Source organism: Triticum aestivum, chromosome 4A (assembly GCF_018294505.1).
Source record: "Triticum aestivum cultivar Chinese Spring chromosome 4A, IWGSC CS RefSeq v2.1, whole genome shotgun sequence".
Taxonomy (NCBI): domain Eukaryota; kingdom Viridiplantae; phylum Streptophyta; class Magnoliopsida; order Poales; family Poaceae; genus Triticum; species Triticum aestivum.
Window position 1 is genome coordinate 151,494,236 of NC_057803.1, and position 27,055 is coordinate 151,521,290.

Sequence of the window (27,055 nt, forward strand, 5' to 3'; positions counted from 1 at the left end):
TAACAAATTTTTTTCAACAAAACTTTGTACGATTGATAGCAACTACTCATGGGGATACATAGAGACCATAGCAAGCATTCAAACTACTTAGAACACTAAGAATTCAACATGCAAGCACATCTACAACAACACCAAGAGTAGCTAATTATTCAAAGTATAAACCACAAAAACAAAAACTAATTGGACAAATGGTGGAGTCACATACCAAGCAACAATCCCCCGAAACAGTTTCGGAAACGGAGCTTCGAGCAAAGAGATCGAAATCCGTGGGTTTGATCTCAAGAACCCGGAGAGAGAGCAATGGGAATTTTTTTCTAGAGGTAAGTGATGATGTGGTATGAAGAGATAAGTGAGGGGGGGGGCATGTGGGGACCACAACCCACCAGGGCGCTTGGGGGTGCTGGCGCGCCCATATTGGTTGTGCCCACCTGGTGCACCCCCTCTGATGTTTATTGCACCAAAAATTCTCAAATATTCAGAAAAAATCATATTAAATTTTCAGGGCATTCTGAGAAATTTTATTTTTGGGTCATTTTTTATTGCACGGGAAATTCAGAAAACGGACGAAACATGGCATTTTATTTTATTTAACTAATAAAAACAGAGAATAAAAAGTAGGGACAGAAAGTAGTGCTTACTAAATTCATCGACTTCATACCATTCAAAAATGATCCATTAATGAGGTTAATCAAGTCTTATTAACAACCACTTTTGATTAGCATGAAACCGAAGAACTTCGGCAAATCACTAAGTTACCTCAATGGGGATATGCATTTCCCCCAACAATAAGTATTTCATATTTTTTTTTGACAGTAGGTAGAGGTATTTGAAAATTTCCAATAGTGATTGTTGGAGATTTTCAATAACATTAATACCAATCACTTGGAATTGTTTCTTCGGAAAGTGCATTGTATGCTCATTGCCATTAATATGAAAAGTGACATTGCTTTTATTGCAATAAATAATAGCCCATGCGGTATTTAAGAATGGTCTACCAAGGATAATCGATATGTTGTCGTCCTCGGGCATCTCAAGTATAACAAAGTCAGTCAAAATAGTAACATTAGCAACAACAACGGGCACATCCTCACAGATACCGCTAGGTATGGCAGTTGATTTGTCAGCCATTTGCAAAGATATTTTAGTAGGTGTGATTTTATTCAAGTCAAGTCTTTTATATAAAGAGAAAAGAATACCACTAACACCAGCTCCTAAATCACACAAAGCAGTTTTAACATAATTCTTTTTGATAGAGCAAGGTATAGTTGGTATTCCCAGATTTCCAAGTTTTTTAGGTTCTCCACCTTTAAAAGTGTAATTAGCAAGCATAGTAGATATTTTAGCTTCCGGTATTTTTCTCTTATTTGTGATGATGTCTTTCATATATTTTGCATAAGGAGGCATTTTCAAGATATCAATCAAGCGAGTACGCAAAAAGACTGGCCTCAGCATTTCAGCAAAGCGTTCAAATTCTTCATCATCATTCTTTTTAGTTGACTTAGGTGGAAAAGGCATAGGTTTTTGAACCCACGGTTCTCTTTCTTTACCGTGTTTTCTAGCAATGAAGTCTCTTTTATCACCTTTTATTCTTAGGTTGTGGGTTCTCAAGATCAACAAGTGGTTCTATCTCAACATCATTGTGTGGTTCTTTATTATTTGGTTGAGAGTCTTCACGAACCTCATCATTATCTTTTTCATTATCAGTAGGTTAGTGTTTATTACCAGACTGAGTTTCAGCATTAGAGATAGAAACTTCATTATCTATGTCGGGAGGTTTTTTTATTTCAGGTTCACTAGGAGCATACAAAGTCCTATCATTTTTCTTTTTCTTTTTCTTCCTAGAAGGACTAGGTGCACAAGTGTTGGCTCTTTGTGAATCTTGTTCAATTCTTTTTGGGTGTCCCTCGGGATAAAGTGGTTCCTGAGTCATTTTATCTCCTCTAGTTGCAACTCTAACAGCAAAGTCATGCATATTGTGATTCATTTCATCAAGCAATTCTCTTTGAGATTTAGCAACTTGTTCTAATTGAGTTTGAACCATAGAAGCATGTTTTCCAACACCTCTAACATCATTTGATATTCTAAATAATAAGTCACTCACATGAGCGATCATATCAGAATTATATTCCAATTGTTTCATAACATTTGCATTGAAGTGATCTTGTTCTCTAATGTAGTTTTTAAACTCATAAAGGCATTGACTAGGATGCATATTGTGAGGATTATCATTATCATTAAACTTCATAAGAGAATTTACCTCTACCACCTTAGGCATTGGTGGTGTATTAAGCCCATGTATTTCTTCAATAGGAGGTAAAATTTTGACATCCTCAGCTTTAATACCGTTTTCCTTCATAGATTTCTTTGCCTCTTGCATATCTTCGGGACTGAGATGTAATATACCCCTCTTATTAGAAGTGGGTTTAGGCAGTGGTTCAGGAATAGTCCAATCATCATAATTTTTCAATATGTTATTCAATAATTCTTCAGCTTGTCCAACAGTTCGTTCCTTGAAAACACAACTAGCACAACTATCTAGGAAGTCCCTAGAAGCCTCGGTTAGTCCATTATAGAAGATATCAAGTATTTCATTTTTCTTAAGAGGATGATAAGGCAAGGCATTAAGTAACTGGCAAAGCCTCCCCAAGCTTGTGGGAGACTCTCTTCTTTAGTTTGCACAAAGGTAAATATCTCCTGTAAGGCAGCTCGTTTCATATGAGCGGGAAAATATTTTTCAGAGAAGTAATAAATCATATCATGGGGACTACGCAAACAACCAGGAGCAAGAGTATTGTACCAGGCTTTAGCATCACCCTTTAATGAGAAAGGAAATAATTTGAGAATAAAGTAATAGCGAGTTTTCTCATCATGAGTAAAAAGTTTGGCTATGTCATTCAACTTAGTATGATGTGCCACAACAGTTTTAGTTTCATAACCATGGAAAGGATCAGATTCAACCAAAGTAATTAACTCTGGGTCGACAGAGAATTCATAATCCTTATCATCAATAAAGATAGGTGAAGTAGAAAACTTAGGATCACACTTCATTCTAGCATCCAGAGATTTTTCTTTATACTTGTGTAATAATTTCTCTAGATCATCTCTATCATTGCAAGCAAGAATATCTCTAGTTGTTTCTTCACTCATAACATAACCTTCCGGTACCTTGGGAAATTCATATCTAGGAGGGCTAGTTCTAATAGGTGTTACATGAGTTTTAGTTTCAAGCTCATCATCAGATTCAACAACATCATGTTGTATAACTCTAGCAATTTGTTTATCAAGAAATTCACCAGGTGGTACATCATCATTATCAAGCAAGGTACTAGCATCATCATAAGAATTATTCATAGTAGCAGTAGCATCATCAATAACTTGCGACCTATTAGAATTAATAGCATGTGGTGGTGTTGCAAGTTTATTCATAATAGAAGGTGAATCTAAATCAGAACTGGATGGCAGTTCCTTACCCCCCCCCTCGTCCTTGAGGGAAATATCTTAGTCTTTGGATCCTTCAGATTCTTCATACTAATAATATGATAATAATCCCAAGTGAATCAACAAATATAGCTATGCTCCCTGGCAACGGCGCCAGAAAAAGGTCTTGATAACCCACAAGTATAGGGGATCGAGATAGTTTTCGAGGGTAGAGTATTCAACCCAAATTTATAGATCCGACACAAGGGGAGCCAAAGAATATTTGAATGTTTTAGTAGATGAGTTGTCAATTGAACCACACTTGGAGATCAATTATCTGCAACAAGTAATCAGTAGCACAATAATATGATAGTTTTGATAGTAGTGGCAGCAGCAATAGTAATAGTCACAGTGATAGCAGTAATTTTGTTGCAAGTGTAACAGTGATGATAGCAGTAGTAACTTAGCAGAAACAATATGGAAAATTTAGTAGGCATTGGATCAGTGACTTCTTGGATGATATTCATCATGTGACAGTTATAACCTAGGGCGATACGGCACTAGCTCTAGTTCATCGATATAATGTAGGCATGTATTCCGTAAATAGTCATACATGCTTTATTAAAAGAACTTGCATGACATCTTTTGTCCTACCCTCCCGTGGCAGCGGGGTCCATATTGGAAACTAAGGGATATTAAGGCCTCCTTTTAATAGAGAATCGGAACAAAGCATTAACACATAGTGAATACATGAACTCCTCAAACTACGGTCAGCACCGGGAGTCGGCCCGGTTGGTGTCACTCCGGGGTTGCCGGATCATAACACGTAGTAGGTGACTATAACTTGCAAGATCGGATCTAGAACATGGATATAATGGTGATAACATAAACAGTTTAGATCTGAAATCATGGCACCCGGGCCCAAAGTGGCAAGCATTAAGCATGGCAAAGTCATAGCAACATCAATCTAGGAACACAGTGGATACTAGGGATTAGGCCCTAACAAAAGTAACTCGATTGCATGATGAATCTCATCCAACTCCTCACCGACTAGCGAGCCTACGAAGGAATTACTCACTCCCGGTGGGGAGCATCATGGAATTGGCGATGGAGAAGGGTTGGTGATGACGGAGAACGAAGATCCCCCTCTCTAGAGCCCCAAACGGACTCCAGATCTGCCCTCCCGAGGAAGAACAGGGCTCGACGGCGGCTCCATCTCGTGGATCGCGATAATTATTTCTCCCTCATTTTTTTCTGGAAATATGTGATTTTATAGTATCAGGGGGGTCGTCTGTGGGGCCACCAGGTGGGTAAAACCCACCTGGGCGCGCCAGGAGAGGGGGGCGCGCCCTGGTGGGTTGTGCCCACCCAGCGCCCCCTCTCTGGTGGGTCTTGGTTCTAGAAATTCTTATTATTGATATAAAAAATCCTTGCAAAGTTTCGTTCCCTTCTGAGAACTTTTATTTTTGCACAAAAACAACACCATGGTAGTTCTGCTGAAAACAGTGTTAGTCCGGGGTTAGTTTCATTCAAATTATGCAAATTAGAGTCCAAAACAAGACGAAAAGCGTGAGAAAAATTGATACATTGGAGACGTATCACCCACCGCATTTCGCCACTTCTGCTTGCCGCCGCCTATCGCCATTGACTTTCTCGACGCTGCTTGCGGTCGACCCAGCTGCGCTCGCTTGTGGAATATGCCGTGCTAAGGGTTCTTTCTCATGGAATACAAGGTAACTAATTTAATGAGATATTATCTCATCTCTTATCCTAGTTCATCTGCCTCCTTTAATCACCTGGCGGAAAATCGATGTGAATACATTTTTATTTGAGCCGATTTGGGGGTTTTCTTTCATTCATAGAATGTACAGTGCGCTGACACATCAGGACTTTGCGACCTCCGCCAGAGATTCCATCTCACCATACCAGATCACTTGAGGACACGCGTGGTATGTTCAATCTCACCCTAAATCGGTTGGCATGGCCTACTTTCCTAAACATATTCTAAATATTGCTACGTTTGGATAAAAGGTGCCACATGCACCATATACGTCAAAGGGGATTTTCCCCCTCTTCTTTCTATATTATGAAAATTAATGATGTATTGTTCTTTCGATTACTCTCATATTTCCATGACATCATGTTTACCCTATCTATTTAATTATAGATTTTTGTCCTTCGATTTCAATTTCTGTACAGTTCTTTCAATTCGGGCCCATATTTGCATGTTACCATATTTTCTTTAACAATCCTACCATATTCTGCAGCGCATCCCTTGCTATGCAACAGATTATGTAGTGCACAATCTTTCCATTTACATAGATCAAGACTGCATCGATGTCATACTGCACACAAACCATGGATTTACAATCGTTGCTAATGTAAGACTTGATGAACATGGTGACTCCTATTTTGGCACTGGCTTTTGGAAAGAAATTTCTAAGTTTTATGTACTGAAAGCTGGCACTAAAATTGCACTGCACATAAAAGGGCCTGGTCATGAGATATATGCTAACTTCCCCGACAAAATCATCCATCCAGACTTTGTTTGAAGTAAGTTTTCTTTTCAACTATCTGCATGTTGACTTACCCAGCAATGTCAAATGAATTATGTAGTATTTAAGCAACCAATTATTATTCCCTTTTCTTACTATATTCCTACTTAATAACTTCTAGTTACCAATACACTTTTCTATTGCCCTGTTTTAACCAAATATTCCTTGTACTCCCATCTCTATCAGAAAGCGCCGCTGACAAGGAGACTCTGGAGGTGGAGAACAGGGATGCCAACAAGCAGAGGCGGGGCGAGCTAGAACCGCAAGCGACTCCAGCAGGCCTAGACTTCATCAGCAGCCTCCCCGATGATATGTTGACAGTCATCATGTCCCTCCTCCCAATCAAATATGGGGCGCAGTCAACCATCCTTTCCCGGCGGTGGCGGCCCCTATGGAAGTCCAGCCCTCTCGACCTCATCGACACCCACGAGCTTTGCATGGCTATCACAAAAGCTTGGATGCATTCTCCAAGATCCTCGACAATCACCTTGGCCCAACCAGAGGCCTTAGAATGGGCAAGTTTCATGCCAACGGCAAGGACCGAGCCAAGCTTGACGACTGGTTCTAATCCCCCACCCTAGATCAGCTCGAGGAGCTCACTTTTGATGATGGGAATATGTGGTCGCTACCAACATCCGCACTCCACCTCGCGCCCATGCTGCGCATCGGCAAGTTCAGGAACTGCCATTCCCCCCTTAATGACGCAACCGCTCTTATTCTACCACGATTGAAGCACCTCGAGCTCGTCACCATCTGCCTCTCAAACGGTGACATGGAGCTCCTGCTTCGTGGCTGTACTGCACTCGAGTACCTTTGTCTTCAGTCAATCAATGGGTTGAGTACCTTCCACATCACCTCCATGACTCTCTGGACTATTTATGTGTGTTGCTGGTGCGGCAGGAAGACATCACAATATGTGTACCATGGTATGGTCATTGAGGACACACCTGCACTTGAGAGATTACTTGTAGTTGATCAAAAAGGTCCAACAAGAATCAATGTCATTTCCGCGCCAAAATTGATAGTGGTGGGCTATTCTTCTAACAAATACTCCAAACTTGTTATTGGATCCACACCCATTCAGGTACAACAGCCGCCTTCTACCTCTCCTTCTACAAAATAACATTATTTCTAATTTTGAAGATGTTTGTTCGTCTGTCATTCAGAAAATGATTCTAACAAGCTTGACCCCGAAACTGTGCACAGTGAAGGTCTTAGCACTAGAATCTATCGGCCCCAACCTGGAGCATGTTGTCAGTTTCCTGAGATGCTTTCCTTGCCTCGAGAAGCTATATATCGAGGTGATGTTCCTTTCCCTTTAAATGTTAACCATAAGGGAGTTCAATTTGTGACACCTTTTTCCAAGTTTACAATGACAATGTACTACGATTTCTGAAGGATTCTTTGGGAGGATTTCAGTACATACATGTTCCACCCCCCATATTGGTTGCTTGATCCATATGGTTGCAATCAATAAGCATTTCTCCTTTGGATTCATCTGGACTAGTTTTCTTAGGGAACTTTTCATCCACTTCAACCTCTTGTGAAGAAGGCTACATTTTTCGAGAATGTAATCAAATGCCCATGTTAATCATGTTAGATCAAAGATGGCATGTTAGTGCATTTTACAAATCCTACAAACCAAATAGGCCTGTAGTAATATTCAAAACTGCATGTAGGCACTAACATGTTTTCTTCTTTTGCAGATAAGATTAGGCCCAGTGGTGGATAATGTGATAGAATATAACAACCAGTCGAATGCCTAGATCTTCATCTCTCAAAAATTACTTTGAACTCCAACCGAGGGACCTTACCGGAGATTATATTCGCCAGGTTCTTTGTTCTCAGAGCAAGGGTGCTGAAGGAAATGAGGTTTGCCCTACATTTATTTCGAAAAAATGAATGGTTTGTTGATCAGCGCCGGCGCCTGCGGCGGAATGGAATAGGCTCCAAAAATACTGAATTTCATTTTGGAACTTCAGATGACAGAGTAATCGGAAGTCATCGCTTCAACCCCATACATGACTTCTCAGTGGCTGACCCCTTTGCAAAAATTGTGAGGACCAGACTTAGAAGTGGTAATATTAGTTTGAACCTCTCTAATATCCATGTTTAGCGAATCAGCGCGAGCGTTTGCAGCTGATGAGATGAATTTCATTTCTAATGTTAGTTCGAACCTTGTAATCTTTGAATTTGAGCGATATAACTCTAGAATTTGAACTTGTAAAATTTCGAGCTTTTGTGGTACAATTGTTGAAATGGCATCGTATGAGACTCGTATATTGGTAGCACTATTTTGACCTTAATATGCAATGGTCTTAGATTTTATTAACCATTCTCGAATCTGTTTACCTTGTCGATCTCATAGCACATGATCTGTATAGCTAACTCGACTGCGATCTTTGACATTATTGCACACAGTTGGTTTCTTCCATCGTGTGCCTTGTAGAGCACAAAATTAATTATCGCACTCGAGTGTCCATCATCACCCTTCTGTGTAACTTTGTCCTTATCACCCGCGAGTAAACTTATGATCGAAGTCATTCCACACACTTCATTTTTACAAAGCTTTTTGCCAATAAACGCCCATGATTTGTCCCTCTTCTAGCCGAGGCATGGCCAAACTAGCCGGGCGGGAACCTTGCGTGGTAAACTACATGGTAGCGCAGGAACAGGCTCACCGATGATACATTTGGTGCCTCTTCGAGCCCACGCATGCGGTGCGGTGTTGTCAAGCGTGCACTGGAATCCTCTGCTATGAACGTCGTGACAAGACGCGATGATTATAGGCCGGCCGGCCCCCATTTATTACAGCGTCCAACCTTTCGATCGCGCTCCACCATTGCAAGAAGCATACCCACCACGAGAAATTCTTAGAGGCTATCCTGCGCGGCTCCAATGGCGCTCCGAGCGGCTGCCAACGACGAGCAGCAATTCACCATGCGTGCCGTGGTGGACACCCATAGAAGGTTCATGGACCTCTCGGTGGTGTACACCAACGACCCGGCCTGGGTGGAGCACTCCATCCACATCATGGAGTTGTTGCTTGCCAGGAGAAGAACAAGGTGGTCGGGTTCGACCTCGAGTACACCCGCGCTCGTGCCGGGTCTCATCCCAAGGTCACCGTCGCCCAGATGTGCGTGCGCCACCACATCCTCGTCTACCACTACTACCTGGCCACAAGGCCTTGCAAGCGTTTCACTAGGTTTGTTAATAGCCCCCACTCCATGTTCGCTATGGTGGACATCACCAACGATGTAAAGGCGCTCGAGAATTCGGGCATCGCCTGCCAGAATCTTGTCGACATCCAGGGCCAATACAAGATCTGGGGCAGCAAGGGTCATGAGAAGAACTCACTGGTTCACCTCGCCGAGGCCATCATCGACCCCTACTACAGAGACATGAAGGATTCGTGCAATGAGGACAAGCGTGCCTGGCACTCGGCCTGGATGGAGAAACTCGACAAAGCTCATGTTGTGTACGCAGCCAAGGAGGCATACACGAGCTACGACATGTACAGGTGGATCGTTGACATGAGGAAGTGCCTCCTTCCCCAAAACGGCTAGGGATCCAGCCGGAAGCAGAGCGATGGAAAGTGTCGTCGCAACAATAAGTGGATGATTAAATCCTCGTTTTTCCTACTTTAGTATGCATGTAATTGCTTACTTTGGTGTGTGGAAAGGTTATGTGTGTAGTCACTTGTGTAATTGTATGCTTTATTTGGTTATGCAATGCTATCTTTTTAAGTATATATGTTGATGCTCTGTAGACATAGCGTACATGTTGTGCGGACAAAGAAAATCACATCGCACACGGACTAAACAACGGAACCCGTCGGTGATGTTTTCATCAATCACTCACAATTGTATACCAGCAATCATTTACTCACAACACACATGGCTTGTTAGCAGTAATCGTCTGTGTTGTTATCAGTCATCATACACGTTTCCGATTGCAGACCTGTTTGATGTGTATCACACACATCTTGTTAAGTTGAACCGTTTCTGTTCTCATGTCTCAACGCAAACAGTTCATCTGAGTGAACCGCATGCCGTATATCGCACACACCTTTGATCTGCATGACCATTTTTTTGTGTTGCCTAATCACAAACAGTTCATCCGAGTGAATCGTATGCTGTATATCGCACACACCTTCATCTGGCTGCCTGTTTCTTTTGTTCCTCCTCATCGCAAACAGTTAATTGAGCTGAACCGTATGCCTTGAATTGCACACGCAACTAAAATCTGAACCGTGTTTGATGCATCCTCCATCGCAAACGTTTTGCACCTTTTTTGACGGGTTTTTACATCACCGTTTGCGATTATGGCATCACACACAGTTTCGTCGAAGGGTCTCTGATTGTAGTGTCGCGTTAGCAGCATCCTATAGTAGTGATGCTTTGCTCATGGTAGAGCCTTCATCATCGGGTCTGACACATTTAAATCCACGTGAATCTTGAGAATCTTCCCATAGCCCTTCTCAACATATTGCTGGATAATGTCATACTTCCCTTCAATGTGTTTGGTCTTAATGTGTGATATTGGTTCCTTTGCTTGGGTAATGACACCTCTATTATCACAATAGAGAGCCATTGGATTCATCAAATTTGGAACAACACCAATTTCTTCAAGAAACTTCTTGATCTAGAACACCTCTTTTGAATCTTTCAAAGCCGCAATATACTCTGCTTCTATCGTAGAATTCACAACGGTGTTTTGTGTGAAACTCTTCCAAACAACCGCACCACCATTAAGTGTAAAAACATAACCTGATTGAGACTTATAGTCATCTATACCAGTCATGAAGCTGTATCAGTGTAACCATTTACAACGAGTTCTTCATCCCCTCCATATACAAGGAGCATATCCTTTGTTCTTCTGAGGTACTTAAGAATATTCATAACTGTTGTCCAATGAGCCAAACCTGGATCACTCTGGTATCTACTACTAACACTTAGTGCATAAGAAACATTTGGTCTTGTACATATCATAACATACATGATGGAGCCAATAGCAGAGGCATATGGCACTCCACTCATTTGCACTCGCTCATGAACTGTCTTGGGACATTAATTTCTATTAAGTGTTATGCCATGTGACATTGGGAGAAAACCTTTCTTCGCGTTCTCCCTTTTAAACCTCTTTAGAACCTTGTCAATGTATGTGCTCTGACTTAGTGCTATGAGACGTCTTGATCTATCTCTATAGATCTTTATGCTCAATATATATGCATCTTCACCTAAGCCCTTCATTGAAAACACACTCTTTAAATAGTCTTTTATTGTGCCAAGATACTCAGTGTTGGGGATATTACTATCAGTTGAGATCCGCCCAGGAGGGGCCGGGTCAGCCCCAATGGCGGGTTACGCAAGAAGCCTAGTAAACATTCAAGATTGTAGTTTATTAAGACTTATAGAAGGCCCAAAGGCCTGAAGGCGGTTTAAGGCCTGATATTATGAACCGCCATATGTAAGGAAAGACTTGTAAAGAAAGGCATGTAAAGGAAGTCACCGAGCCGGACACGATTATAAGCCGGCCGAGACTCTGTAGGCCACCAGGCGTCAACCCATGTATATAAGGGGACGAACCGGTGGCGGCTTAGGGCAAGAAACAAGAAATCGCTAACCAAGCCGATGATTTGAGCCTCTTGGAGATTGAAACCTCAGCAATACCAATCCCAACTAGACGTAGGCTTTTACCTTCATCGTAAGGGGCCGAACTAGTATAAAACTCTCTTGTGTCCTTTGTCCTGATTAACCCCTTTAAGCTTCCTAGTGTGATGGCCCTACGACTAAGTCCTTGTTCTAGGACATCTGATGTAACAATTCCATGACAGTTGGCTCCCACCATGGGGCTAGCGCACGGTGGATTTGAGTTCTTGAAGGGCAACTTCGAAGGGCTCAAGGGATACGCTGTGGGCCGGATGACCAAGAGTCGTCGCGGCAAGCTCTACATCGACGACGAAGGCTGGGGCCCCGAGGCCGGCTCAATTGAGTACGGGTACCGGGTCCCCTTCGGCGGAATTCATGTCTTCATCGGCCGGATTGGCGAGTCAGGCCCTGAGCCGGACGTCCACACCAATCTCATCGAAATGGCTCAGCGCACAAGGACCACCCATGTTCAATCTGTCGTGAAGCATGCCTTCGTAGGCTGCGTCCACGGCGGTGAATACTCTGAAGGATCGGTGGAGGGCGGTGAGACGGCCGTCTGTTCTGACACTGCATCATCAACGGGCGAGACGGACTCTTTGTACCAGCTGCAAGACGGCATGCTCGGGGGCTGTTCCGATGGCAGCAGTATTCCGGACCCTCTTGAGCCGCCGAATTGGGCCGGAGTCTTCATGGCAGGGACACAGCCCGGGCAGAACTCTACAGCAGCGGCAGCAACAGCTACCAGGTCAGCTGCAGCCGGGTCAGGAGACCCCGTGCGCCCCCCGGCTCAGATTCTAATGGACCTCATGGATAAACTGACGACTCTGTTGACCGTCGTGGTAGAGCCAGCGGATAAAGCCCAGCATGACGCAGAGGTGGCACGCGTACGTGAAGAGATGGTGCAAGCTAAGGAAAATCTAGCCGTAGAGGAAGTCAGGATGGCAGCAGAGTGGGCGGCTTTGGATGTTCGTGCTCAACAGCTCCAAGCGGAGACCTTCCGGCTCTCGGTGGATCTTAACGCGTCAAACAAGGTCATGAGGAGGAGGCATCAGAAAACTCAGCCACGTCTACCTCTGACGCTTGATCCTAGGAACCTATTCCATACACCCGGGGCTGGGGTAAGCAACCCGCCAGAGGCAAACCGGATCATGACACCCGGCGCACTGGTTCAGCCGCGTGCCATGGAACCACCTCGTGTAATTACCGCTCCACCTCATTATGTACCAACACCGCCGGGTCACTTCTCCATCCCTTTGGAAAACCTCATCGCAACATCGGCTCGTTTGGCGGCTCCCCCAATGGAAGGCGACTCACCGGCGGCGGTTGAAATGCGGAGGGTAAGAGAACTTCTTCAAACTGCTCTGGCACAACAGGATGCGTACTCCTACAGTCGAGACATGATCCATTCGACTCCATGCCCAAGCCAGAGCCCGAGTTACAGTAGGCATATGGAGTCCGCGGATATGTCAAGCAATGCTCAACGCCACAACCGGCCATACAGGCATGAGCCGGTGCAGGCTGGAGCCCTTAACTTGGCGGATCAGGAGAGGATTCGTCAAGAGCCGGAACGGGCAGCTCAAGTGGCAGCAGATCAGGCGGCTCATCAAACTTTTCTGGCTTATCCAGCAACCTCGGTCGAGGAAGGGGTGGCCACAAGAACCGGAGGCGTGCCTTGCTTGGTGCCGGCCATACGTAATGAGCGTTTGCCAAAGGACTTCAAGGGGCCTCGTAAAGTGCCTAATTACACAGCTGACCTACAGCCTGGGGCTTGGATTGAGAGTTATGAGATGGCTATGGAGTTATTGGAGGTCAGCGATGCTGCAATGGCCAAGTATTTCACCATGATGTTAGATGGAACAACTCGTACTTGGTTGAAGGGATTGCCACCCAATTCTATCGGCTCATGGGCGGAGTTGAAGGCCCGGTTCATCCAGAACTTTAAGGACACGTGTAAGAAGCCTACGTCGATTGTGGACCTAACCAATTGCAAGCAAGAGGATGGTGAATCCACAACCCATTGGGTGCGCCGGGTCAAGGAGATAATACATTCATCTGATAAGATGGATGCCGGCTCAGCAGTCTTGATGTTGGAGAAAAATTGCCGTTTTGAACCTCTGAAGCAGAAGCTGGGGCGGCTCAAGCGTGACTGTAATGACATGGGAACGTTGATGGCGGCTCTCGTCAAGTATGCTGATTCTGATACTACCAAGGACCCGGTGTCTGACGAAGAAAAGGCAACGAAGGAAAAGAAGAACGGCAACGGCAAGGGTCACCAGCATAACCCGACAAATCAGGGATGTAATAAATGTAAGGCTGATGAGTTTGTTGCTAACACCAATGCACATGGCGGTAATCAACAGCGCAAGGGCAGACAGCCCCCTCGGTCGGGCGGGTCAGGTCCCACCATTGAGCAGTTATTAAATGAACCTTGTCCAAAGCACGGCACCCGGGAGAAGCCAGCCACCCACCCGTGGAAAGATTGTACGATCATGAAGGCGTTTCAAAATTCAAACGCGTTTGATGGAGGTCACGACCCAACTGGCAATTCAGGAGGAGGCGGTTTTTATGGCCCGGGCGCCGGTTCAGGTGGAGGAGGATTTTACGGTCAGGGGCATCCTGGTAACCAAGGAGGATATAATCAACAACCCGGCCAAAGTAATCAGCAACAACAATCTGGTTATAAGAGCAACCCAAAACAGCTGAGTAGTGGGCAATACCATGTATTTACCACTAGTTTATGTAACACGGACCAGAAGCTTCACAAGAGGGCCGTCAATGCCGTTGAGCCGGCGATTCCACGTTATCTACGTTGGTCAGAGCAGCCTATTGTATGGTGCAGAGAGGATCACCCGCCCCGGGTTGATAATCCGGGTCACTTGGCCTTGGTAGTGGCACCTCAGGTTGGTGGATACAAATTCACTAAGGTGCTCATGGATGGAGGCTGCAGCATCAACATCCTCTACTATGAGACGTTCCACCGGATGGGTTTGACAGATAAAAATCTTAAACAATCCGACACTGTTTTTCACGGTGTGGTACCTGGTAAATCGGCATACCCAGTTGGTAAGATTGAACTGGAAGTAGCCTTTGGGGATGAGTATGACTCCAGAGCAGAAAAATTAACCTTTGAGGTGGTTAAAATCAAAAGCCCATACCATGCTCTGTTTGGGCGACCGGCTTACGCCAAGTTCATGGCTCGGTCGTGTTATGTGTATTTACAGCTCAAGATGCCGGGTCATAAGGGCAAAATTACAGTACATGGGAGCTGGAAGATAGCCTTGCAGTGTGAAGAAGGTGATGCCGCCTATGCTGAATCTGTTTGTGCAACAGGGGTTAAAGTTTTATAAGGATCATGTTGACCCGGCAGACATGATGTCATTAAAGAAACCAACAACAGAGCATGAGCCGGTGTTGAAATTCAAATCAGCTGATGACACCAAGATGGTTGACTTTGTGCCTGGCGACTCATCCAAGCAGTTCATCATCAGTGCGAACTTGGATCCGAAATAGGAAAGCACGCTCATCGAGTTCATCCGTGAGAACCGGGACATCTTTGCATGGAAACCTTCAGACATGCCGGGTGTCCCGAGGGAACTCGCTGAGCACACTCTTAATATTGATCCAAAATTCAAACCTGTCAGACAGTTCCTCCGACGGTTCAATGAAGAAAGGTGCAAGGCCATTGGAGAAGAGGTGGCCCGGCTCTTGGCGGCCGGGTTCATTGTAGAGGTCTTTCACCCAGAGTGGTTAGCTAACCCGGTGCTTGTACTAAAAAAGAATGGCACCTGGCGTATGTGTGTAGATTACACCGATCTGAACAAGGCTTGTCCGGCTGATCCTTTTGCTCTCCCCCGTATTGATCAGATCATTGATGCTACAACAGGTTGCGCACGTTTGATTTTCTTGGATGCTTATTCCGGTTATCATCAGATTAAGATGGCGGTCAAGGATCAGGAGAAGACAACTTTTATTACTCCTTTTGGAGCTTTCTGCTATGTGTCTATGCCTTTTGGGCTTAAGAGTGCCCAGGCGACTTACCAACGGTGTGTGCAGAATTGTCTTCACGATCAAATTGGGCATAATGTTCATGCTTATGTGGATGATATAGTGGTAAAATCCAGGAAAGAGGAAACCTTGGTCACAGACCTGAAAGAGACTTTTGATAATCTCCGGGTCTACAAAATGATGCTTAATCCGGCCAAGTGTGTCTTCGGAGTCCCAGCCGGCAAGCTCTTGGTTTTTTGGTATCTAACCGAGGTATTGAGGCTAACCCGGAGAAAATCAAGGCAATTACATCCCTGGCCAAACCAACATGCATCAATGACGTTCAATGACTGGCGGGCCGTGTTGCTGCTTTGAGCCGGTTCATAAGCCGGTTAGGGGAGAAGGCAATGCCTCTGTATCAGATGATGAAGAAAACAGATGATTTTGTTTGGAGCGATGCTGCAAACTCTTCTTTTGAGGATCTGAAGACACAGCTTGTTGAGCCACCGGTCCTGGCTGCTCCAATTGAGAAAGAGCCGCTGCTATTATACGTGGCCGCCAACTCACGAGTTGTTAGTGTGGCTATTGTGGTGGAGCGCAAGGAGACTGGCAAGGAGCATCCGGTTCAATGGTCGGTTTATTACATCAGTGAAGTACTAATTGCATCCAAGCAACGATATCCACATTGGCAGAAGCTCGTATATGGGGTGTTCATGGCAAGCCGGAAGCTTAAGCATTATTTTCAGGGACATCCAATCACCATGGTTAGCTCTGCTCCTTTGGGAGACATCATTCCAAACAGAGAAGCCACTGGCGAGTCGCCAAGTGGGCAATTGAGCTTGGGTCTCACGGGTTGAAGTATGTGCCATGTACTGCAATCAAATCTCAAGCACTGGTTGACTTCATTAATGACTGGACAGAGATGCAGATGCCAGAAGAGAAACCAGACAACACGTATTGGACTATTCATTTTGATGGGTCCAGACAGTTGGAAGGCTCGGGGGCTGGAGTTGTGATAACTTCTCCGTGAGGTGACAAATTTTGTTATGTGTTACGATTGATGTTTCCTTGCACTAACAACGCAGCAGAGTATGAAGCCTTGCTCCATGGTCTTCGAGTGGCGAGAGAGATGAGTTTGAGCCGGGTCAGATGTCTTGGCGACTCAGATCTAGTGGCTCAACAGGTATCTGGCAAGTGGGATTCCAAGGACCCTCTCATGGCGGCTTATCGCCGGGAGGTTGATGCCATTGCAGGGCATTTTAAAGGTTATCAGGTGGAGCACATTGACCGTCGAAAGAACGAAGCGACTGATGCCTTAAGCCGGTTGGGGTCTCAGCGCAAGCCGGTACCACCTAACGCCTTTTTAGATGTTTTGCATAACCCCTCTGTCAAGTTGCCCACAAAAGAAGATTTAGTTGTTCCTGACCTGGAGGCGCAGTTGGTGGTGGCTCTTCATGTCATCCTAGATTGGACAGTACCGTTCTTGGCTTACATGACCCGAGGAGAATTGCCAGCGGATGAGACCCTGGCTCGACAGATAACCCGACGGTCTAAGTCAATGACGATTTCGGATGGAGAGTTATATCATCGCAGTGTTTCTGGAGCGTTTCAGCGGTGTGTTGCCCCCGAAGAAGGTCAGGAAATCCTTCGTGAGATCCATGAAGGCGATTGTGGTCATCACGCCGGGTCAAAGTCTTTGGTGGCCAAGGCGTTTCGTCATGGTTTTTATTGGTTGATGGCTCACGCTGATGCAGAAGATCTGGTCGGTAGATGTGATGGATGTCAAAAGTTTGCACGATGAGCGCATGTGCTGGCTCAAGAGCTCCGGATGATTCCAATCACTTGGCCGTTTGCGGTCTGGGGGCTTGACATGGTGGGACCTTTCAAAAGGTCTAAGGATAAAAAGACACATCTCTTGGTGGCAGTTGATAAATTCACCAAGTGGGTTGAGGCGGAGCCTGTGAGTAAGTGTGACGCGGCCACGGTGGTTCAGTTCATGAAAAAGGTGATATTCCATTTTGGTTTTCCACATAGCATTTTCACTGACAATGGCACTAATATGTCCCAAGGGGCTATGGAGGAGTTTTGTCAACGAGAGCACATCCGGCTTGATGTTTCTTCTGTAGCTCATCCTCAATCCAATGGTCAAGCTGAGAGAGCTAATCAGGAAATTTTGAAAGGGCTCAAACCCTGGCTTATGGTTCCTTTACAGCGAACGCTGGGTTGTTGGGTAGAAGAATTACCATCGGTGTTGTGGAGTATCAACACCACACCAAACAGGTCTATATGTTACACACCTTTCTTCATGGTTTATGGAGCAGAAGCAGTGTTGCCTAGTGACATCCATCATGACTCGCCCCGTGTGGTAGCTTATGTTGAAGCTAATAATAACAAGCTAGACAGGATGCACTTGACTTGTTGGATGAAGAAAGAGACTTAGCAGCGGCCCGATCAGCAATTTATCAATAGGACCTGCATCGTTATCACAGCCGCCGGGTTAAGTCCAGGACTTTTCAGGAAGGCAACTTGGTGCTCCGGCTCATCCAGGATCTGTAAGATGCACACAAGTTATCCCCACCTTGGGAAGGACCCTTTGTGGTCAGTAAGAACTTAAACAACGGGTCATATTACCTCATTGATGTTCGAGAGCACAAAGACTCACGTAAGTCGGAGGAGGAGACCCGCCGGCCGTGGAACATTGCTCAACTTCGGCCATACTACACCTGAGCCACCGGCTCTCATCATGTACATACTTTAACATTGTGTATACCATGATAAGCAATAAAGTAAGACCATCCATCTCTTTTCTTTTCAAAGATTATGCATCTTTGTTATTTCTTAGTTTCAAATGACTATTAAGGAGCTGATCATATTTGAATCAAGTTTAACCTTTTGGGTCCAGCTTATGATCATATCCGAATCTAGCTGCAAATCTCATGGTCACTTGGGGGCTTCCTGTTCAAACATAGGTCGTATTCGAACCAAAGATAACATAGCTGTCATAACCCTCTTGATCGGCTCAATGCCAAACTCACTTGGGGGCTTCTTGATCGTATCCGAATCATAGCTTAACCCCTTTTGGGTCCGACTTGGATCGTATTCAAATCAGGGTCGTTAAAAACCTCTCAAGGTCATTTGGGGGCTTCCTGTTCAAACATAGGTCGTATTCGAACCAAAGAGAACATAGCTGTCGGTACCCTCTTGATCGGCGCAACGCCAAAGCCACTGGGGGCTATATGGTCATATTTGAACCTTAGCTTAACCTCTTTGGTCCAGTTTACTGATCGTATTCGAATCAGAAACCCCAACCTTTTGAATACAAGGTTAAATTATGCTTATTATCTGTTGCTTGCCTTTTAGTTTTTTGTTGTTTCAATATTACAAACGATTAGCCTGGTCTTTTTCACCGGCTCGACTATTTGACAACACAGCCGCCCGGGTCATTCAAACCGGCGGTTTAAGGATCAAAAGGTTCAACCTACCAAGGTATAATGATCATTGAGTATTCAAGAAAGCATTGGCTTCTCATAAAGATTGAATTATCAAATTCATCACCCGGGTTATTTAAACCGGCGGTCTAAGGATGAAAAGGTACAAGGTATGGTTATTACTTATACGCAATTACCTGCTGCATTAACTAAAAGAGTTAGTTTCATCCCTTGTCCTTTATTTATATCTGTCTCTGGTTCCTATTGTGGTAAACGTATTGGCTATAAATTGGGTGTTTTAACCCGTTTGGTTATAAGCCGCCAAGCTAGTATTTTCTTTGTATCTACAGGAATAGAGTTCAAACATTGCAGAAACAAACATTAAATAAGATGCATACATTGGCATCGGGAAATACAGACTCGCATAAAAGTGTTTTATGCACAATGGCATAAGCAAAGCATACAGTGTTTTCACATCTAAACTATTACAAGGCTATATAAGCCCACGAAGATGATCATTGTTCCTCCCTTGCCGGTTCACCACCTTTTGTTGGCAAGAAGTTGGGTTTTGACCAATCAAAACCATTCACGGTGACAAATTCGGCTCCGTCGTCGATCAGGCCGACCGGGTCAACTTCCGGGGAAAATGTGTCTTCTCTTACTGGTGGGATCAAATCTGTTACCTTGTACAAGGGAGTGGCCATCTTCTTATTCTCACTATCAAAACCCCTGGTATTTATCAACATTGGTATCATCTCCAAGGGTAGTTGCCTGAGGCCGGACTCCGCGCACGCAAGCCATGAAGTCATCCTGATCAAAAGGAGATCTGTCTTCCTTCACAGTGGGATAACCTCTGGCCACGTCCGCCGGGTCTAGGTCTGGCACCCAAGCTTTGGAGCGGCTCAGGGCAGTCAAAGCTCCAGCTCGCGCGCAGGAGCGTTTCACTTCTTGGAACCTGCCAGGCAGGATTGACGGTTTCTTCAGGACGTCGCTGAGCCGGTTGGGTCCTTGATTAGCAGGAGAGATGGCGGCAAGAGCCCGCTGTGCGCCAATGTACAGTTGTTCTACCAAAGTATACACTGCCTTTAGTTTAATCAATGGGTTTTGGCTCAGATTTTTGCTTCGAGGGCCTGCATAAATTTTACACAAAGTCAGCTCGCGGCTTATACTCCGGATCAGCAAAAAGCACACAAAGTTAAAATCGGACGTCTTACCAAAGATGGCAGCTACCATTTGAGACACCCGGTCCTTTAACCCATTCAGCTCTGTTGAAATCTCTTCAAGGGCTGTTTCGGCCTTCTCAGCACGTTGAGTTAGAAGCATCATTTCCTCTCCCCAAGTTTGCTTCTTGACAACAAATATGGTCTTTAAATTTTCCGTCTCATAGAGACTTATTTGCAGTTTGGAGTTAGCAGATTTAATTTCTGCCTCTTGACTCGCTAGCCGGGTCTTCGCATCAGTCAATTGCGAGTTTAATTCAGATAAGGCATTCTGCAAAACATTCAGATGAGTCAAGATTTTGTTTCAAAGTTCAAACAATCAAGATTCAAGTCTCAAGTACTTTACAAACAAACTACTTGACACTTGGGGGCTAATGTATGCAAAACTAATTTTTTATGAATCTAAAGACATACTTTAAGTCCCAAGTACTTTACAAAGTAACAACACTTGGCACTTGGGGACTTATGTATGCAATTCAGCAAGGTTCTCCAGGTTAAGCCGGAGTATTAAGTTCTTTCAAAATGGTACAAATCAATTCAAAGTACCGGCTCATTTATGATCAAAAAGAACCGGTCCTTGGGGACTACAGGTGAAGCTTTGTTCTATTGGATTCAAGGAAAATTTCAAAGGTAAAGGTTTTGGCCTATATTTTAAAGTCTACATATCATTCCGTTTCTTTCATAATCCGAAGACTTGGGGGCTGAAGGAATATAGATAATCCGGAAGAGCGTACCTCGTATTTTAACTGCAGCTGCTTGACCATTTCAATCTCAGAATCGCGACTGGAGTGTACATGGCTAAGATAGCCGGATAAAATATCATTGGCATTTAGATCATAGTTGGCAATGTCAAAGCGAACTTTCTGCCTTTCCAAAGCCTCTTGTTTTGCTGTACACCAAGCCAGCATGGTTGGGTTCCCCGGTTCAATAAAGCGGCTCCCGGTAATCTGAACATCTTGTGCAGATGGAGACGGTGGGTTGGCTAAGCTTGATGGTCCGATCGTGGAAGGGTTCACACTGGTCTCGTCAAATGACGGCTCAGGAGGATTTGCTTCAGTGTCAACAGGCGGGTCTTCTGGAGCGTCAGTTAATGGAGAAGATGGCCTAGCCGGGTCAGATGCCAGCACCGGCGGGTCTTTCGCCAGCTTAGCTGCCTTCGCTTTCTTGGATTTAGCTTGGCCACTAAGAAAAAATGTTGCAGGATTGTCAGTATAAAGATACAATTTGAACAACTCGAGAAATATGAGGATTTTTCATTACCCAGGGGCAGTCTTGAAAGCCGAAAATTGCGTCTGTGTTGAGTCTCCAGAAGAGCGAGACACCTCCTAAAAGGATAAAATAGAGTTAAAAGAAATACAAAGGGAAGGATCCATTAAACAGAATTAAAGACAGAAAGAGGTAAACCTCATGCAGACGTTTCTGAGGAGTTTGTTGAAGAACGACAGCCGGCTCATCTTCAGTCCAAGCTTGACGCCGGCTTTCATGTTGCTGTTTTTTCAAACAAAAAGTTGGGATCCAAGTGAGGTAAAGGGTTAGAAAACCTTACTTTACGGATCACTCGTCGAACTTTTTGTCTTGGCAAGGGCTCTGAGTCGGATGAAATGATAGTTACCTCTGCTTCCCCAGCCTGACTAGCCCCAGTGTCATCCTGGTAATGATCAGTGTCAATAAGGTTGTTAAAAAATTGGCCAAGGGAATCAAGGGCTACCTCCGAGTCAGATGTATCATCAAGCTTCATCAAGTCTTCAGCAGTACTCTTTTTCTTCTTTTTCGACCTCCGGGTTGTTTTCTTGGCATTTATGGCGGCGGCTTTCGCTTTCTTGGCCGCCTCGTGGTCATACTTAACTTTCCAGAAGTCAGAATTGGCCTGTAGACAGGTAAAAACTAGGTAAAGAGTCAGGCAAGTATTAAAATAATACGGCTAGAAAAATACAAAAGAGAGAAATAATGACATCCTTACTTCTGGAACCGGGTTAAGTTGGCAGAAGGGGTTTAACTGGACGACACTGCAATCTTCATATTTCCCGTTCACCAGAAGAGTTGACATTGAGACAATATCTTCTTCTGTCAATTGAACGGGGCTGTGACGAGGAGAGTCATCCGGGCCTCCACCATACTCATACATCAGCTTTGACCGGCGGCTCAAAGGGATGACCCACCATGAGATCCAGCAGCGGGTCAGATCAACTCTAGTTAACCCGTTTCCCAATAGAGCGTTGATCCTTTTGATGGATGGTATCAGCCTTTTGCGTTTAGCGACAGTCAGCTTATTAGGAAGCGCGAACTTGGAGTCAAGATGATCGGGGCGGTAACCCGCAGGGGCTTTTCGTTTGTTGGCGAAGTGTCCTGGCAGTAGAACCAAGTCTGGTTCCAGTCCTTTGGGTGACTTGGTAAGATAATAAGGGGGAAGACGGCACCCTACTAGCGCTGAATTGATATGCCTCCAAGCTCTAAACTAAGGCCGTTGGTGCACTCATTCTGCCGGTTCAGATAAAAGTATTCTCTAAATAACTCCACGGTCGGCTCTTGTTGAAGATATACTTCACAGAGTACTTGGAAGTTACAAATGTTAGATATGGAATTAGGCCCGATATCTTGAGGATGGAGCTGGAAAAAATGGAGAACCTCTCTGAAGAACTTTGAGCCGGGCGGTGAGAAGCCACGGTTCATGTGGTCAGTAAAAACGATCACCTCACCATCTCTCGGATTGGGCCGTTCTTCTTCCGGATTGGGGCCACGGTAAGACATGACGGTTTTCGTTGACAGAAATCCTATGATGAAGAACTCTTTTAAACGTTCCTCAGTTATGGTTGAGGGAACCCAGTTACAGATGGTTGGCGCTTTGGACGGCATGATGTGCAAGGAACTGAAAAGAAAAGCAACATGCCGGTTCAGTTTAACGGTGAGATTAACAGTTAAGGGATGAAGATGCAAAACAAGTAATGGCAGCTTAACTAAGGGCTAATGACATATAAGGAAAAGAAAGCCGGTGCGGTAAGCCGCCATGACTATAGATTCTTTCAGAAAGCGGATTCGGCTAAGTGTTGGGACAAAACAAGTTTCCCAAAATGCTTGATATTATTTCAGATCAAATGGATGTTCAAAATGAAAAAAATTCTAGACCTAAAAATACAGCCCAGATGAGTTCATCAGATCTAAATATAGCTCTTGTACCAGAAAAAGGAGTCTGCTAGTATCAAAAGGAGGCACCAAACAACTACTGCATGAACATACATCTCTTTTGGATCAAAAAGAGGAGGCAGTGGAAGAACTACGAAGAAGCCATGACAAACTGTCAAGAACACGCAGAAACCCTAAACTAGGATCTGAGGAACAGGAAAGTGAGAACTTACAGCTATAGATCTTCTGCGGAGGTTGCCGCCCTTACTCTAAACCAACTCGGGTTGATGCAGCGGCCAAGGTTGACGGAAACGGAGGTGGAGCGCGGCGACGGAGAAGCTCGAGCAGTAGCAGGGTCGCGAGAGGAAGAAGACGGAGAGAGAGAAGAATGAGGAAGGTCGGGGCGAGCCTATTTATAATGGAAAAGGTGAAGAGACAGGCGTGAAGATCAAGGAAGAGCCGAATAAATGGTTATCCAGGTATACAGGCGCCTCGATTCTCGGGAAACATTAAAGATAAAAGATCCATTGGAGGATGATGTCATGAAAGTTTTTTGCGTTTCCAAGAGATGACGTCATGGCGGGTTACAAGGAAATTTCAGTAAAGATAAGAAGATGGATTTTTTGCTAAGTATGGAAGATTGACGAAGAACAAAGTTCAAAGTCAACCTGGGGCCTAATGTTGGGGATATTACTATCAGTTGAGACCCGCTCAGGAGGGGCCGGGTGAGCCCCAATGGCAGGTTACGCAAGAAGCCCAGTAAACATTCAAGATTGTAGTTTATTAAGACTTATAGAAGGCCCAAAGGCCTGAAGGCGGTTTAAGGCTTGATATTATGAACCGCCATATGTAAGGATAGACTTGTAAAGAAAGGCATGTAAAGGAAGTCACCGACCCGGACACGATTATAAGCCGTCCGGGACTCTGTAGGCCACCAGGCGTCAACCCATGTATATAAGGGGACGACCCAGTGGCGGCTTAGGGCAAGAAACAAGAAGTCGATAACCAAGCCGGCGAGTTGAGCCTCTTGGAGATCGAAACCTCATCAATACCAATCCCAACTAGACGTAGGCTTTTACCTTCATCGTAAGGGGCCGAACTAGTATAAAACTCTCTCATGTCCTTTGTCCCGATTAACCCCTTTAAGCTTCCTAGTGCGATGGCCCTACGACTAAGTCCTTGTTCTAGGACATCTGCCGTGACAATTCCACGACACTTAGTATCATTCCCAATCAACTATATGTCATCTATATTTAGTATTAGAAATGCTACAGACCTCCCACTAAACTTCTTGCATACACAAGCTTCTTAATCATTTTTAATGAAGCCAAACTCTTTTACCACTTCATCAAAACGCTGATTCCAGCTCCTTGATGCTTGCCTCAAATCGTAGATTGACCTTTGAAGTTTGTACACCATTCTGCAAACTTTGGATTGACAAAACCTTCTGATTGTATCATGTATACATCCTCTTTCAGATTTCCATTTAGGAAAGCGGTTTTGACATCCATCTGCCATATCTCATAATCGAAATATGCAGCTATAGCCATCATAATCTGCACTGACTTTAGTATTGCTAGTTGAGAGAAAATTTTGTCATAATCAACTCCCTCGACCTGCGAAAACCCTTTCACAACTAGCCTTGCTTTGTAGATCGTTGGATTACCATCCGCATATGTTTTTGTCTTGACAATCCATTTACATTGTATGGGGTTTACACCCTGTGGAGGATCAAGCAAGTTCAAACTTGATTCTTGTACATGGACTCCATTTTGGATTGAATGGATTTGAACCATTCCTTGGAGCTGGGCGCCACCATTGCTTCCTTGTAATGCGCAGGTTCATCTTCCTATAAGATGAGTATTTCATTATGAAACCACTCAGGAGGTTCGACAACTCTTCCTGGCCAACGTGGTTCAGTTATAGTCCAGGCTAGAGTTTCTACAACAGGTGTCGGCGTTCTGGGAACGGGGGTCCCCGGACTTGCCTGCCTGTGGCCCACGGCGTGGAGGAGCCAGCAGGCCGTACGGCCCATCTTCACCAACAAGGCAGCCAAGACCCTCGCGAGGGGCCAAGCCTCACGAGGCGGACGATGCAAGACCTCCTCAGGAGTGGCCTGGTCAGGCAGGCTCGCGAGGAGCGGAGATATCAAGGCGAGGCGAACCTCACGAGGCTCTCGTGACGTGAGCCATGACGATCGACACCAGGCGGTCACCAGGCGAGCGCCATCGCGTGCAGCGTCCTTGTTTCCTCTTTGGTACAAAGGAGGCAAGCTCAGCCATGGAGTACCAAGGCCTCAGGCAAAGGTTGCCATTTCAGTGCAACAAGACCAAGACCAAGAGGACTGCAAGATAGAGGTCATCATGGAGCCCAAGACGGCGTCACCACCAGAGCTTTGTGTAGGCGAAGACTACTTTTGTCAGGACGGCTCATACTAGTTGTCTCCGTTCAAATTTGCCCGCCATTGTTGGCCCCCTTCCCGCTCAATATTTGGGAAGAGGACTAGGGCCTGTATAAGTAGAGCTAGACACCACCATAGTAGGGACGGCTCATCTTAGCTAGAGAGATCGAATCCTGGCACTACAAGTTCATACGCACAAGAGCACCTCAACCTCAGGAGGCTGTTGTTCCCTTGTACTGTTCATCATCAGCCCAAGAGGCAATCCACCACCACCACACTGGAGTAGGGTATTACACCACAACGGTGGCCCGAACCAGTATAAACCCTATGTCTTTTTGTGTTGCGAGTTCGTCGAGTTCGTCCCCAAGATCTTAGCAAGCTAGGGCATAGATTGGTAGAAGGGAAAGACTTCGCGCGCACCCCAATGTTCAAACCCTAAGGGTTAGCCGGAACCCCACATCCGACATTTGGCGCGCCATGTAGGGGTGCGCCGTAGCTTTCTTTCTGTCAGTCCGTCGCTCTGTCGTCTCCATGTCGGACGCTCGTCGTGCTCGAGCTGAGCGTTGGGCTGCACTCGCCGCCCGTGTCGCTCAGACGACTCCCGTTGACGGGCCACCTCGTCGTTCTCCGTCCCCTGCCACCATTTCTGCCACAGGCCTGGTGGGGAACGAGCAGCAGGCATCCTCACTACATCCTTCAGTGCGGCAGGACAGCCGCACCGCTACTCCATCACTCACCCCTGCTGGTTCTTCGTCCCATGCGCATCGTGCTCCCATGGAAGCACGGGCCACGCTCATCGCGGCGAACGAGCTCCTGCGTTACCGCCCCGTCGACGACCTCTATGAGGAGTGGCTCGACCGCGTCACCAAGCTCGTCCGTGCCGCAGGGGGCTCTCCGACGCCGTCCCACACTCTGCCTCCCCCTCAACCAGCCGCGGGCGACGGGGCTCATGGCGTGCCTCCACCGCCTCGTCCCCAAGACGGTGCCTTGGCACCAAGGCGCGTTCCTCCGCGGTGTGATCCACCGCGCCCGGTGCCCGCGCATGAAGAAAGAAGTTGCCAAGAAATCCCGCGGTCGCGAGAAGCTGCACCGGCACTCCCCGCGCCACCTCGTCAAGACCGCGTGCCGCCTACAGTGGCACAGCGTGGGCCTCGCCAAGACCAAGCTCCGCCTCAGAAGCGTGCCCCAGCGACCACGGCTGGCTGCCACGCCTTCACCCCCGAACTGCGTAGCGTCGCCTGGCCAGGCAAGTTCAAGCTTGATCTACCTCCTCGATACG